The following is a 15,140-nucleotide window of genomic DNA, read 5'->3' as shown; positions in this document are numbered from 1 at the left end:
ATGTCGCGTATCAATACACATCCCTAGCCGCCGATGAGCGATACCAGGTGTGAAAAAGTAACAAAAATATCCAAACTTATTTATTACACCTGGGTTTGTGATACTTTCTCTGGAGCCGCTTATTGACAACGACAGTAGTTAAAGAAGACGTTGATAGTATTATTAATAATTTAATGATACTCCAGAAAACAATTCTGAATAAATAAATCAAAACTTGTGGAGTTGTATATGAACTGACAAATTAGAAAATCGATTTTATTAAATTTTGAGTGAGTTCAATCACTGAGAATAGGTGTTCCAACGAAAATTATAAGATTAAAGTATTTCAATATACAGAACAAAATGAAGATTGATTTTTACATAAAAACTTATGTCACTTCTACATAGGAATTCATTAAAAATGAATAGTCGTAGAAAAAACCTCCATTTATTATATTAGAGCTAATTATATTGTGCAGCTAATTCTTAAAGAACTACTATATTGGATTTTTATAATACATTTTATAAAGTGATTAATAGTTTAATAATTGCGACAATCCCGTTGAGATATGTAAAGTGAATAGAAAACATTTAAAAATTTTGTTATGTAATTTATTTAGTAAGTTATATTGAATTTGCCGGTCAATAGAGATTCTTGCGTATATAACCAGCATAAAATACTCTGTAGTGAATCCTACCCTACTGAAGTACTTGATAATACGTCTTGGAAATCATGTTTTAATGTTTCCAGCCAAGGAAAAAATTATAAAACTTCTATTCTCATAAATATGGTCCATTTCAAAGTATAGGAACAGATAAGGCTTACGTAATATTATCACCCTATTTGAAAACAAAATTAATATTCTGGAATAGTCGCTTGCAAATAACTACCAATAACGTATTACCCTACTGGAATCGGATTCCAAACACGGCAGTCTATTAAATTCTAACACAGGAAATTGGAAATCTCCTAGCATGTTATATCAAATATAAAAATGTTCAAATGACTCATCAACAATAAATATCACTTAAGAGGATGTAATTTTAAAACGACGGACTGTCAAGTATTGTTAGAAGCTCGTTGACATTTTTTACTTGCGATTATAATATTAAGACCTAAAGTGCGGATGTTCGCCTCAATTTTGAATTCAAGTCGTGTGCCAGTTAACTTTGTACTCTTGTGTAATAACATTCTATTCACATAAAAACGACTGAGAAAGTGTTTAAAATATTATTGTTGATTATAATATCGCAAATGACAGTTTATTTGATTTATCGTTGGCTACAAGTTGTGCGTTCATTCCAATTTTTTGGCATGGTAATAATATATTCCCTCGGACAAGCATAAGCTATGAATCAATATCATTCTTAGATACTATTGTGTAAAATATGCCAAAAATAGATTCATGGAGAGAAAAAATTTGCATGATTCATTTCAATACTTAGTTTGAATTATTGGATGAATTTTATTAAGTTCTTGACAATAGGCTTGTACATACTAACTGCTAACAGCCTTCTTAGAAACAAAGTTTGTATTTCCAAGGCTACTGATAATCCCTTCAATAAGATATTTATTAAAATAGGAGACTCGCCAAGAAACATAATCCACTGTGAATGATCTAAGAAATAAGGCTTCTTCATCGAGCATAATCTCTACTTCACCAAAAATTTAAAAAATTCTATAAATCCTTCTCATGATCCGCTTTCATATATCCCGGATCCTAATGCTAAACAGTTTCTTCTTTATGTCCGTAGTTTTAGCAGAGCTTCGTGGTGCAATTGAACTGATGGACTTGCCTCAAGACGGCTATAATTATACCTCTGCATAAAGAAGGAGATAAAAATCAAGCATCGAATTATCTCCCAATTGCACTCCTTCTCACGTTATCTAAGATCATAGGGAGGTTGGTCAAAAAGACTTTTATCATTTCTATTTAAATATGAAATACTTACTACCCATCAATTTGGGTTTTTAAGTAACAAATGCACAAATTGCAGTACTACGGTTTTGAGGGGAACACCTCTCGCATGGTTTATGTCATATATTGTTTTTTATATGTTTATAAAGGACATCGCCTATCTAGACATCAATGGTGAAATATATCAATTTGCAGACGACACTACTTTCTCTTGGAGCAACCCTTATCTCACGGCACTTCATAGGACTATATCTAGTGACCTAATCACACTTAAATCATGGTGCGATTATAATCTTCTCTGTCTCAAAGTTCACGTATGCGTAACCGTAATAATAACTGTATCTTCATTTATTTTACTAATTCAGTTATATATACAAATAATGACAAAACTTAATCGAATGTTCAGTTACAAGGTTTTGTTATTCACATTAGTATTGCGTTTCTAGTTAAACGTGTTGTTTAATTGACTAAAATTACACGTTTTTGATTAATCATGACTTACAAGTAACCATATTAATTGTCTAACAACAGTAACAGCATTTTTGCTAAAGAGGAAGAGGAGGAGGATAAGGAGGAGGAGCAGAGAGTCCTACTCAAATTATTTCGTCCAGAAACGATATTAAAAAGTGAATCCACTTGCTCAAACTGTCCCAACTCGAGATACTTTCGATCCTTGTATTGACAGGGCTTCATTTTTATTTGTTATTTTTCTTCTCTGGTGTAGTCTGTAAACTACCCCAGTTTAATGTTGGAGCAGTTCCATTAATACCATTTTCTATTTTCTATGGGTCCAATTCTCGGTAGATCTGGGTTCTGAAGTACCAAGGGGCCTTCACTGCTAGCCTCGTTTTTTTACGCTGCCTTATTGCAGTATATCTCCTCACTGTTGATGCTCAAAGCATCAGGATGGTAAAGATGTCCCTGATGTGGTGTAGTTGGATCGTTGAGTTCTGGTAATTGTCCTTTTGCCTTTCTGGTCTTGTCCACTTCGTCGATGCGATACTCCAATGTCATTCCTTACAAAATACCACAAACTATTTATAATAATATTTGGTGTGGACAGTAATCAAAATCTGCGTAATAATGGGTTTGTGAGGTACTTATATGACATCTCAGGCCCTTTCTCATGAAATGTTTGATTTTAAACTATTTTATGTAAAAATTTTTGGTTCAAATACGGATATCGTTGATAAGCATGAGGAATGTAACATGAAGGTGTCAGTAATATAGCTTTTATAATTCGTATTAATATAATTTTTTTCAAGTAGTTATACACTGTCATGTATAGTTACGAAGAAGGACAACGCTTACGTCTTATGCCGACTCCGGTGCTTAATGTAAATGTAATGCTTCTAGATCACTTGTTTTAAATTACACTAAATACAATTTGTATCTATATCACTTCTATAAACAAATATACACAATATGTACAATTCTATATAATACTATTTACTACCATATACCACTGACATTAATATTAAACAATTCACGCTTAGTTTAATTAAACAGATTGTATGTTTACTTAAATTCCTATTCTATTCTAATTCTAAATTCTATTCTATTTCCAAATTTGCTAAGAAGAATGTGATCTGACATTTTAGATAAAATTTTGATTTTATCTCTTGAATTTGCTGCTACGCGTATGTGTTGAGTTCCAAATTCAAAAATACAAAATGTATCAACCACAATATTATTTTCAGTCCAAGTATGATATGTTTACATCTCATGCAAGTTAAATTGCACAGTCTATTACAACATAATTTTATTTCCGGCATAAAATATAAACACTGAGTACGAAAATCGAGATTACAACACTTTTTGTATATTTCAATGTTTGTTTTCTATAGTTTCGCAGCATAATTGCCAGTCTAATAATGCCACATTCGTCAGCTATGTAAGAACATATGCTATCCAGTGGCATAGAAGAAAGTTTATTGTAGGAAATATATATTTGAATATTATGTAAATGAATTTGTGAATTTAGATTCAAGTTTATCAATTATTTATGGAATTATGTTTCCCCTTTTGGATTAATGCAACAAAAATAGATTCTATCCAATTAGAGCTGGTTTAATAAGATAACAAATATTTCGTAATATTTCTTTCATAATCTAATTTAGTTATATATAGAGTTCTAGAAATGGAAATTGGAAGGAAAAATAATAATCCAAAATTGAATTTGGAATTCAGTGAAACATAAAAAAATAAATATTCGAGGTAACTCTCGCAACTATTAGTCTTTAAGAATAACTTAAATAACAGAAGCTGAGGATGATAAGGTTGAAAAAAAAGATAGATACAGAAATGTAAAAAAAATTCAAATAGGAACTATTACTTTCTAGTAATTAGAAATTAGCGCAAAAATCCGCTATTAAGTGAAGAAAAAATTCATTATCATGAATACCAACGTAGAATATGATTTTTAGTTGAAACTATTTAAAAATGATGGAACATGGTTTTGAAATTTGTAAAAAAAGGTAAATTAATTTAAATTATACTATTATAGAAATGGAACTTATGCAAAATAGCACATTAAACAGTTAGACTGGAACCCGCGACTATTTAACTACGAGGTGGTGACCCAACCATGCTACCATCAACTCATTTTTGTTATGAATCGTATATGATATTGGTGAATCCGTGAAAATGAGTGGAACTACTTTATCTAGTGATGTGTTACATAGACCTTATCAATTAACAATTAATCAAGTCGGAGTAAATTCCAGGCTGTTTTATTATAGTTCTAACGGAAACAAATATTTATTACCCTCCAACTACTTCTGATCTGTATTCATTTGGTCTTGATATTTTACTTACACTTATTAGTAGATTTTCCGTAAAGAGTATCATTGCTCCAATGACCCAAATTTGAATTATAAATAGTCTTTTTTTTCAGTCGGTGATTTTGACGGATATTGTTAACTCGCCTATAGGCGACTATGTAATTTTCTAATTATCTTTGAATACATTGTGTGAATTGAAGAAATTGTTTTTAATAGGTTCATGAATTGACTTATTTGAACGTGGGAAATTGTTGCGCTACTGCTGGTAGATTTGACCGTATGCATAGCTTAAATGCAAACTTGGTTGTTGAACCTGAATTTGTTAATTGTAAAAATAGACTTTTCTATTTTTATATCCTTAGGTGTTTTGTGTATCTCCTGTTTGTGTATAAAGATAGAAAATTCTGAAACATAAAAATAGTACGTGACATTGACAAAAAATTTATTGAGCTCTCAATTATTGGTGTTAGTTCTTTGTAAACGTGAAGAACTTAATATTAGCCATTTATGTACTTTTCAGTAATTCACAGTTATAATGAATCTATTGAGACATAAGACAAATTGTGTTTTATGAAATCAAACCAATATTTGGTTTGCTGGAATAATTTTGGACTTAGCATAGAACGTTTTTTCTCCAACATATACGAAACACATCAAAGCAGTAGTCAGTGAGGTACATCAGCTATTTTAGAGACATTATTAAATTATATAGTTTGTCCGATTATTACTAATTTCAAAAATTTTTCCATTTTTCTAAGCCAGATTCAGTGCCTGCTTTAAGGACAAGATATACAGGATCCGTTCTAAAAGTAATAGGACTCATTTTGTTTAATATTCATTCATGATAATAGTAACATCGATTAGGACTTTTCAAAATAGCACTGCTGCCAACGAGTTTCTCAGTTTTCCTACGCCTCCAGGAACGCCTGGACCAAAATGCTGTTCAGCTCTTGCGTGACGGCCTATTGGACCGGCTCTACCCTTGTGGATTTTATTCTTGGAAATAGAAAAAAGTCTAGTAGGACCCTGGCAGATACCTTTTCGGTTGGCCTATTGCTTCTCTAATAACACTCAATACACCAACTTCGTACACATTTTAATCTTAGCTAAGTTTTTCGTGATGATCTCAAAAACTTGCGTTTGAAGAATGCTCATTTTATCAGCAATTATTCTGATACTCATCCTACGATCACTATATAATAAATACATTTTCGTTTGGTTTAATTGGTCGAGGACGTCAAGAGCGATCGTTGTCATCCACTATTTCCACACTTTTGAATAGCCTGTGTCACTCAAAATCTAGCGATAGCGTTCGCCTTCTTAATAATTTTGGAGGTCTCTTCGCCCGTTTCCCCAAACTTTACACAAAATTTCTTCGCATTTCGCTGTTCCGGTAAACGCTCCTGGTTTCTCCGTGACGAGGCGTTCACAGTACAAAATATCTGCTCTCTTCAGTTCAGTGGCCGGGAGCTGACTGCCCATTTTTTCCACTTTTCCAGAGCAGACCCTATACATTTCGACTAGAAATATACAAAAAACTGAGAAGGATAAAAAAATCCAATCACTAATAATTGTTGAAGCTGATTCCAGTGAATACTGATGAGTTGATTAGTAGTTTTATTTTGCATTTAACAGTACTTACCGATACAATGATATATAAAAATATTAGTTTGAACGTTCACTCTACTTACATAATTTCTTGTAATACTAGAATGTCACTGAAGTATCTGAGCCTTCGACAAACTTACCATTTCGTTCAACTGAACCTCAGTAAATTATAAATAATTTTATAGGTGAGAAGTTTGAAAAAGAGAATATAGAGATCATAATAATAAATTAACAGTCAAATATAGTCATAACAACAGATTTTTATAGGATGATACTAATCTTCAGCAAGTGTACAAGAGATAAATATTGATAATAAAATTATACATTAGGTTTAAAATCAAATTTTACCAAAACCTTCCAGCGTTCTCAAAAAACCACTAAACGAATATCAAAAACTCAGCATTCAGCTGAAAAAACTAGAAAAACGACATAAATAATCACTAGTAGCCTTCAAAAAATTATGCAAGAAACTGACCGAAAATAAAGTTGACAAAAAAAGGGAAGCAGGGCAAGAACAAAATTAAAAACAAAATAATAACATTGAGTCGACTTATAATAGCAGTGATTCTGGAAATATAACAGACAATAATCCTAATTGCGTTTACTGAGCAGAAACATTCTTCTAATATAAATTTAACGAAGTGTAGAGTATTGTTTGCATAAATTGTGAATAATTCAACTTTTCTTAAATTACTTTTCTTTAATCAAGAAAAAAATTTACTTTAATTACAAAATTACTTAAAAATTTACTTTTTAATAAATATTTTGTTTTCAAATTAAATTTTTTTAGATTGTATGAAATTCCATCAAAGCATATGGAACTAGTCCCCTGAGCCCCAAACACGAGTCGGAAAGGAATATATTTCGATAAATTTTATTTAAAAAATACAAATTTGTAGAGTTATGGAACTAAATATTTGTCTGTGTATAAAATAACTTTTAAGATAAATTTGTTTGCCAAATTTGTTCATTTTTTCTTTAAATATACTTTGTTATTTAATTTAAAACATTAAATAGTTCTATGTGCCCCCTTCCCCTATATGAAAAAAATTTTTTAATGGCTAAATTTTAATCCTAAAATTTCTAGACTGCGTTTTGCATTTCGGAGGTTATTGGAGAAATGAATGAAAAAATATAATCAGAGCTCAATTTTCTATAATTATCACTAATATTTGCTTCAATTAAGTTCATGATTGAAAATCAATCACATATTCTATTTATAATGTTCTAGTGACAAACTTAAACAAAGTTCAAAAGTATTTTAGGAAAATGCATTAGAGGTAATTAAAAAGACAATTTTATTTTGAGCATACATCCATTATCTCTGGACCACATAAAGAGTTTTGGTTGAAAAAACAACACCTAAAGTATAAAAATGTTCCACGTCATTAGTTAGTTTACGTTACAGAGAAACAAGCATCTGTAGAATCGATTACGAGAACTGATTTATTGATATTGGTTTCAGTTAATTTATATTAATAATATGACAGTTCTTTTACTAGCAGTTATACAAAATACAAAAATTGTTCCTTTAATTATAGTATAGATTTAAATTATCCAAAAATATTCAATTTCAATTGTAGAAAATGTGATATGGTTTACGTTCCTTTGAATTTCTATGATGTTCTCCAATTTAATACAACTATTTCAAATATGAATTGACATCTAAATTTTTTATGGCCTCGATTAATTCAACTTAAAAAAATATTGTTGATTATGTGAACATGGTAAAGTCATATTTGTGGAGTCTTAGGGGAAACTGGGGAGGGTTTATACTCTGGAAGACGTGATAAACTTTCAAATTTACCGTCTAAATGTTGTGATATAATAGAGTTGGCAACATAGTATCTGTTTTGTGCGACTTACATTTGAATAGATGTGTTAATTACAATATTATTAGTGGTTTTGATAAAAAATAGTGATACGAGGTTTTCAAATAAAAATGTGCTTTTTAATGAGATGTGTGTGAGGATAATGAGTCAAAAGTATTGAGACACATAATTTTGTTTCAAGTAAGGTTAGGTATTCTATATTTCCGATAAAGATCGAGCACTTGCCATAAGGGAGAAATGATACAGGTATCATGCCTTTCTCCCATGCTTAACATACAGATTCAGGAGATGATTGCTCGTATGAAATTAAGATGGGTCCTTTCCATAACAAAACTTCCTCAGTCCACAAGTTTCTTAGATATCACCCTTAAAAGGTGGTAAGTAAATTAAAATTTATCTATTTTTTCTAAAATTTCAGAAACTTGAAATTCTGTAATTTAATATAAACACAATAGATGCAGAGAAGAAAATGAACGCCATAATTCTTAATATTTTTCCATAAATTGTACGGGAAATAGTAAAGATGTAGAATGTGATAAAATTCATGATAAATACTGGAAATAACCACCTCTAGCCAAAATACATCAACGAAGCCTACGTGTCATGGATTGCCGAACACCTTCAAAGATTTGAGTTGTGTTTCCAGCATTTATTAAGAATCGTATTAAATATCACATCTTCATTGTTACTCCATTATTTGAAACAATTATAAATATGGTGTTTATTTTTTTACTCTGCAGATATTGTGTAACCTAAAAGGTCACATTTTGCTGTGTTTAATATGTACAGAAATTGTATGCTTTCAAGTTCCAAATGGGGATCCACTCAGTTTTTTAACTTATCTGAGAAAAGTATAGAATTAGGTTGAGGTATCTTTAGGAATAAAGCTACTTGTTGAGAATAAAATACAATGATTTATATTTGAAATTATAAAAAAAACAGGTTAAAAAAGTTACCTGCAAAACTAGAGCTTTGATTTACAGAAAATAATGAAATAGATTTTACAAAAAAAACTAATAAGAGTTGAGTTGACCTTTAACAACACATGAGACTCCCTACTTGTCAGGAGAATACAAACAGGACCACATCCGTGGAATGCGGTCAGGAACCAAAGAAGTTCATTCAGTCAATCGTACCGGACTAGGTAGTTCCACGAGTAAAAGCTTGGCGTTAAATCCAAATTAAGGTCGTCTAAGTTTTAAACCCCAATAAAGGTCCTATGTATAAAAAATAGGTCCCTTCCTTTTTAACGAAGGGAACTTACATTTACTTCTTCTTGGATGGCAACTAACAAATTAACAAAACACGATGAAAAATCCAAGGATTTGACCTATCGAACCAAACCAGCGATGTCCGAGGGATTCTCCAATTAAAAAGAGTCATATGAGCTATTCTCGACTCCTCTTTTTCTATTTTCGTCATGTTTTGCGCCATGCATCAGGATCATATGATTGTTTTGAAAATATTCATTTTGGTTTTCTTAGTTGATACTTTGATTTTCCTCATTTTCTCGTTTGCATGATATTATTGATAACCAATATTTTCTCTTGTATTTCCGTTACAACTAATTTACTTAAAATCTTTCCATCTATAATAAAGCTCATTTTTTCAAAGAGTACACTTTATTTGTATCTAAATTATTTCTGTGTGAATATGTTTTATTTGAATACACTAGCATGCGTATTTCATTCAAGGTCTTTTTAGAAAGCATCTTTTCAAGTAATTAACTTAAAAAATATGGAAACAGATATAATAACAAAAATTTGTTTCAGTTCATATAATATATTACCTAATATCTGAGATATCAGGATCCATCAATTATTTCCTATCTAATTTAAAACAGCACTTGAGTCCTTATAATGACGTTAATTATGTGAAATATATCAGTTTAAGGTCGTAGTGAAGGGCAAATGAAATATTTAGAAGCTAAGTTTCAGATAAAAATGTGATTTAGAAGTTTATCCCGATAACTTCAATTATTATATATTACATCATATACATTATTTATTATAGTGGTTTCATGATGAACTGAAAATATACATATCATAAGCCCCACACAAAATAGTTGATAGCATAGGAAGTTTGAAATGAAAATACTTGTCCTGAACCTTTTTAGAACATCCAGTTCTAGAGCTGCTAGGTTTCTTGTCAGGATTTTTACAAAGGCGGCTACTTAAGTTTTAAGATACACAAATAAAAACAAATATTTATAATTGGATATTGTTATATTATTTTTCAAAATATTCTCCATTAATATCAATACACTTTTGCAGGCTATTAAATAAATTGTCAAAGCATTTTGTGATTTGAACGTGTAGAAAAACTTTGACAATTTATTTTTTATATGCGGGAAAAATAAGAAGATTCCATTGGGTGCCAAACAAGGATTGCACAGCGGATAACTCATCAATTTGGTAATTTGACTGTTCAAAAACTTTTTCGTTGGAATTAATGTGTGGAGGCTCGCATTTTCTTGATAAAAAATGATTCGTCTACTGCGATTGGTTTCCCTGATTGTTTTCGAACACTACTGGCAATGGAATGCTGGTGAATCATTCAGAACTGACCGTTCAACGTTGCGCTAATGGAATGATGGCAATATGTCCAATTATTCCAAAAACACAGGCGGCCATTTGCCTCGAAGTACTTCATGCGCGAATAAGTTTGGTTGGATTTGGTTCGTCTTGAAAGACCCATACAGCTGAACAAATATTTTTGACAGCAATTTTGAATGTAATACTAATGTCAATTAATCCTGCAGCAAAGTGCGACCACTATTGAATTCGGAAAACTATTTTGGGTTTAAACCACGCTGGAAGTGATAGAAAATCATCACACAAAAATTTAATTTCATTTTTTTACTAAGATGAATGTATCTCAACAACAACTCAAATAGCACTCGTATGATAACACTTTCTGAGTACGTTCACCTTTATGATGACAATGTCAGATTTGAGATATTGTTGACATATCTCAAAACTTATCATCATCATCATATAGTCAGATTGTTAAAGCGTACATCAGAGATTTATTTAGTCAAATTTTGTTCGAATACAAATGAAAAATTAACAATAAATTATTAAACACATAATCTTTCTTTTAATTCATTTCTAATGAATAAAGTATTTTTTATAGAGAGAAGTTATGACTTTCCTTCGGTCTATATTACTCACATTGTCAACTCAAGTCAAAATACAATCGGTTTCAAAAGGTTTTTCTACATTTTTTATGATACAAAATAAGTTGTTTGGAAAAGTACTCCACTTTTATTCAAAATAACTCATGCTTCCAAAGCTCAGAAGCTTGAAGCCAGCCAACTTTTGAAATTCTCTCAAATTGATGAATCGCTCCATTATCATATTTTCCGGTCGTCGACCGTGTTAATGTTTCATTAGGATAAGAAATAACATGAAAACACACATGGCCAAATCAGACGAATAGAGTGGATGTTAATGACTGTTATTTTCTCTTTAGAGTCCGACTGTTTACTATGAAATGTGTGACGAAGCATTATTGTAAAGCAGAATTAAATCGCCAATACTGACCGATTCAAGAACTGCAGGTTAATATTTTATGTACTATTTTGCTATAACTGTACTTTGATCTTCACTCTGAATTGCTTCCAATAATCCTGTACTACGAAAAAAATGTTCGTAAATAGCTTTCTGGACGAACCTTAGCTTTTTCGTCATTGACGTGTGGGAGTATGGCATAAAAGTATGTATGCTTCATCACCATCTACTATTTCAAAAAGAATACGATGTCCTCCATCATTTAACATTTCTATCCTTGTTTGTACGATCCTCATATTTGCATTTGCTTTTGCAAATCTCTAGGGTTTATTGTAACTACATATTTCTATCGAACTGATTAATTGACTGACTAATTGATTCATCATCACACAGCCTGTAAATCGTTTTTTGCGCATTTAAACATCTTTAATGTATCAACCATAATAATGGTTCTTTTAATTGATGACATAGCCCGAGCCTTGGCCAGAGAAGGCATCCGGCGTCTCCGGGAGACTATGGAGGGCAAGCAGTGGGCATCAACGGCAGGATACGATCGATTTATTACGCTGTCGGTAACTTTTTTTTTCACATGAATACGATCATTCAAAATTGAATTTACTGTTGTGGATCCAACACCAAGCGATATCCATCCTCGTTGAAATTCGCTACACAGTTCTTCATGCACGGATTTTGTCACGAAATGCGAGTTGCAGCCGTTTAAGACGTGTTTGTTAACAATTAAACTGACCCGACTTTTGAATTATAGTTGTTCATATCAAATCAAAAATTTGTTTCAGGCTTTCCATGCATTGATTGCATCTTGATGGCTGTACATGATGTACTACGATATCAGCAATGTGATTATTACTTTTGTGACACAAAGTTTGACTGCTAATGAAATTCACGGAATTAGCTGACTTAGAATTACTTATAAATTTGTGTATTACTTATTTAATATATATGATAACTAATCCTATAACTAAGACTATAATTTATAGTGATTTAACTTAAAGCATAAACTATTTCCTCTAAAGTAAAATTAGGATACTTACTAATTTGTTGAGATTTTCAAATATAAATTGTTCAAGATCAACATTGTTAGCAGTGATCTATTACTCCCTGAATCAAAATTTACCAACAGCTGGAATCGAAAGTAAGTATCTGCATTTTATTTGAAAATAAAACTAAAGCCAGTCTAGTCGGGTATGTAACTCATAAATTTAAATGTTTTATATACATTTTCGCTTTCAATAAACATACCAATTAAATTTTATTGGGGAGTTCATTACGAAGCTGTAGTTAGTTCAAGAATATAAGCTTGAGAAATTGCTTCTTTCCTTTCATTTAATTATAGAAAAATATGTTTGTAAAATGACAGAATGTACCAGACATAGTAAATAGTTTTTTAATATTTCTTGGATATGCTTTTAACGTAGAATGTTATGTATCAGATGAATGATTAATAACTTACAAACAGTCACATACATTTCTACCATGTGACAAAACCTGATTAAGAATACAATTATATCAATTTAGCATATTTATTGCTGTTTTTTTACTTTGATTGCCAAACGCCTTTGTTAACAGATATTAAATTAGGAAATTCGAATTTGATTTTGTCAAGCTTAGTACTACTTGAAAAAACTAATTTGTAGCATAATTTAAGTTTTGAAAAATCAAATATGACTCGAAAATTTTCTTGAAAACCTATTTTTCTGTAAAGTATCTTTTATGTAAAAAATAGGAAAAAAAGTTATTGGGGAAACTTGTTTAGAATAAATGCCTAGGCCCATATACCAAATCCGTTGGCAACTATAAAATTTTTATTATTATAAAAAATTGACTATATTCGCACTAATTAGTGATAATCAAACGAAAATAAGTTGAAAATATCAAATTAAATGATAGGCTGCACTAATGCTCCTATATTTCACTGTCATTCAGTTCTTGATAAACTATTTGTTTTATCTTGTTTCATAAAAAAATTCAGTATTGTAAATCTAGTGATCTAGCCCTCACACTAAATCTCTCTAACCAACTACCACCAATTTGATAATGCAGCCAATCTTTTGTTTAGAATCAGCAGCGCAGCTGTCATGCTTAAAGAAATGTCTCTGTAGAATAATCAAAGAAACTGCGTTATTATATCTTCGCGGAATTTGTGAGTAATTATGCCTCTCTTCCTCACCTTATTCTAAAGTGTGACAAAGTTTAACTTATGGACGATAAATTCTGTTCAATTTATGAATTCTCTGTAAAAATGTATTTATCTGCATCTATTAAAATCCACGCAATTAAAGCATCAGTTTCATCGTAGTCTTTTGTATTTTTTCAGGTACGACAAGCAGTATTACTGATCACTGCAGTATTTAATACCTACCAGTAATCAAAGTAATAACCGTAAATATCGATCTTCTGCGGGTTACTCATAATTCCTCTAATGTTCACATTGTATTTAACATAAATTATGTCTAATGATTCGTATGACAATTCATTTCAACAAATTAATATTATTGAGGCGGCGTAAGGTGTGGACGGTGTTGGCCACCACCCACGGCCTCGCGGTGCTAAGGGCGACAAGCCTCACAGCCAAAAGTAAATTTAAAAAAGTATGGAACATCCAAAAGTACACGCTAAAAGGTTTTTCTCATTTTAGAATATCTGGTAGATACTCGGCGCCAAGCAAACATTCGCCCCACCACCGCACGAGCACTACCTCATGTGTCCACCAGACTGTTATATACGCGAATAATCTTGTGGGACGTCATTAGAAAATCTTTGGATCTCAATATATCCGTAATTGCTGTATATTGTGCATTCATATTCTACAGGTAATCAATATCGAAAATAACCTTTCGATTGACCGTAAAAAAATTCAAGTTCCAGTTAACGCTGGAAAATAATCAAATATAAATTGAACCTTACTGTGAAGCCTTTATCAGACACAAGATGGGAAAGCAGAACCCAGGCGGTGAAGGCTGTATTATTGCAATTTGATAATGTTTTTGAATGCTTAGAAATGCCAAACGCAACAGTCGGACACACTCAGTGATTGCGATTCCGTTTTAAACGAAATGTATAGTTTGGAATTTATCATATCATTACATATATGGTATGAGTTATTGATTCGTGTCAATACCATAAGCAAATTATGGCAATCTTTACGAGTCCATTTAAGCCTTGAATATTTGCATACATTTTGTGACTGGATCAAAGAATATCGACAAACTGGATTCATAAAATGCTTGTCTAACGCTCGTCAATTTCTTGAGAAAAGCATTTATAATTTGCCAAAAGATGTTAAAAATAAAAGAGTAGCTAAAAAGAAAAAGATGTTTGATTATGCAGGCAGCGATCAACCTATAGAGACTGTTAAAAGCCGGTATGAAACAGAGTTTTTTAACACCATGATTGATTCTGTAATAAGTAACATGGAATCGAGATTTATGTCTTTTAATCAACATTTTGAAAATTATGGTTTTCTCTATGACTTGAACAAGTTGAAAA

The sequence above is a fragment of the Diorhabda carinulata genome, chromosome 9, assembly GCF_026250575.1.
Source record: "Diorhabda carinulata isolate Delta chromosome 9, icDioCari1.1, whole genome shotgun sequence".
NCBI lineage: Eukaryota > Metazoa > Arthropoda > Insecta > Coleoptera > Chrysomelidae > Diorhabda > Diorhabda carinulata.
Note: the sequence above shows the minus strand (reverse complement) of the source record.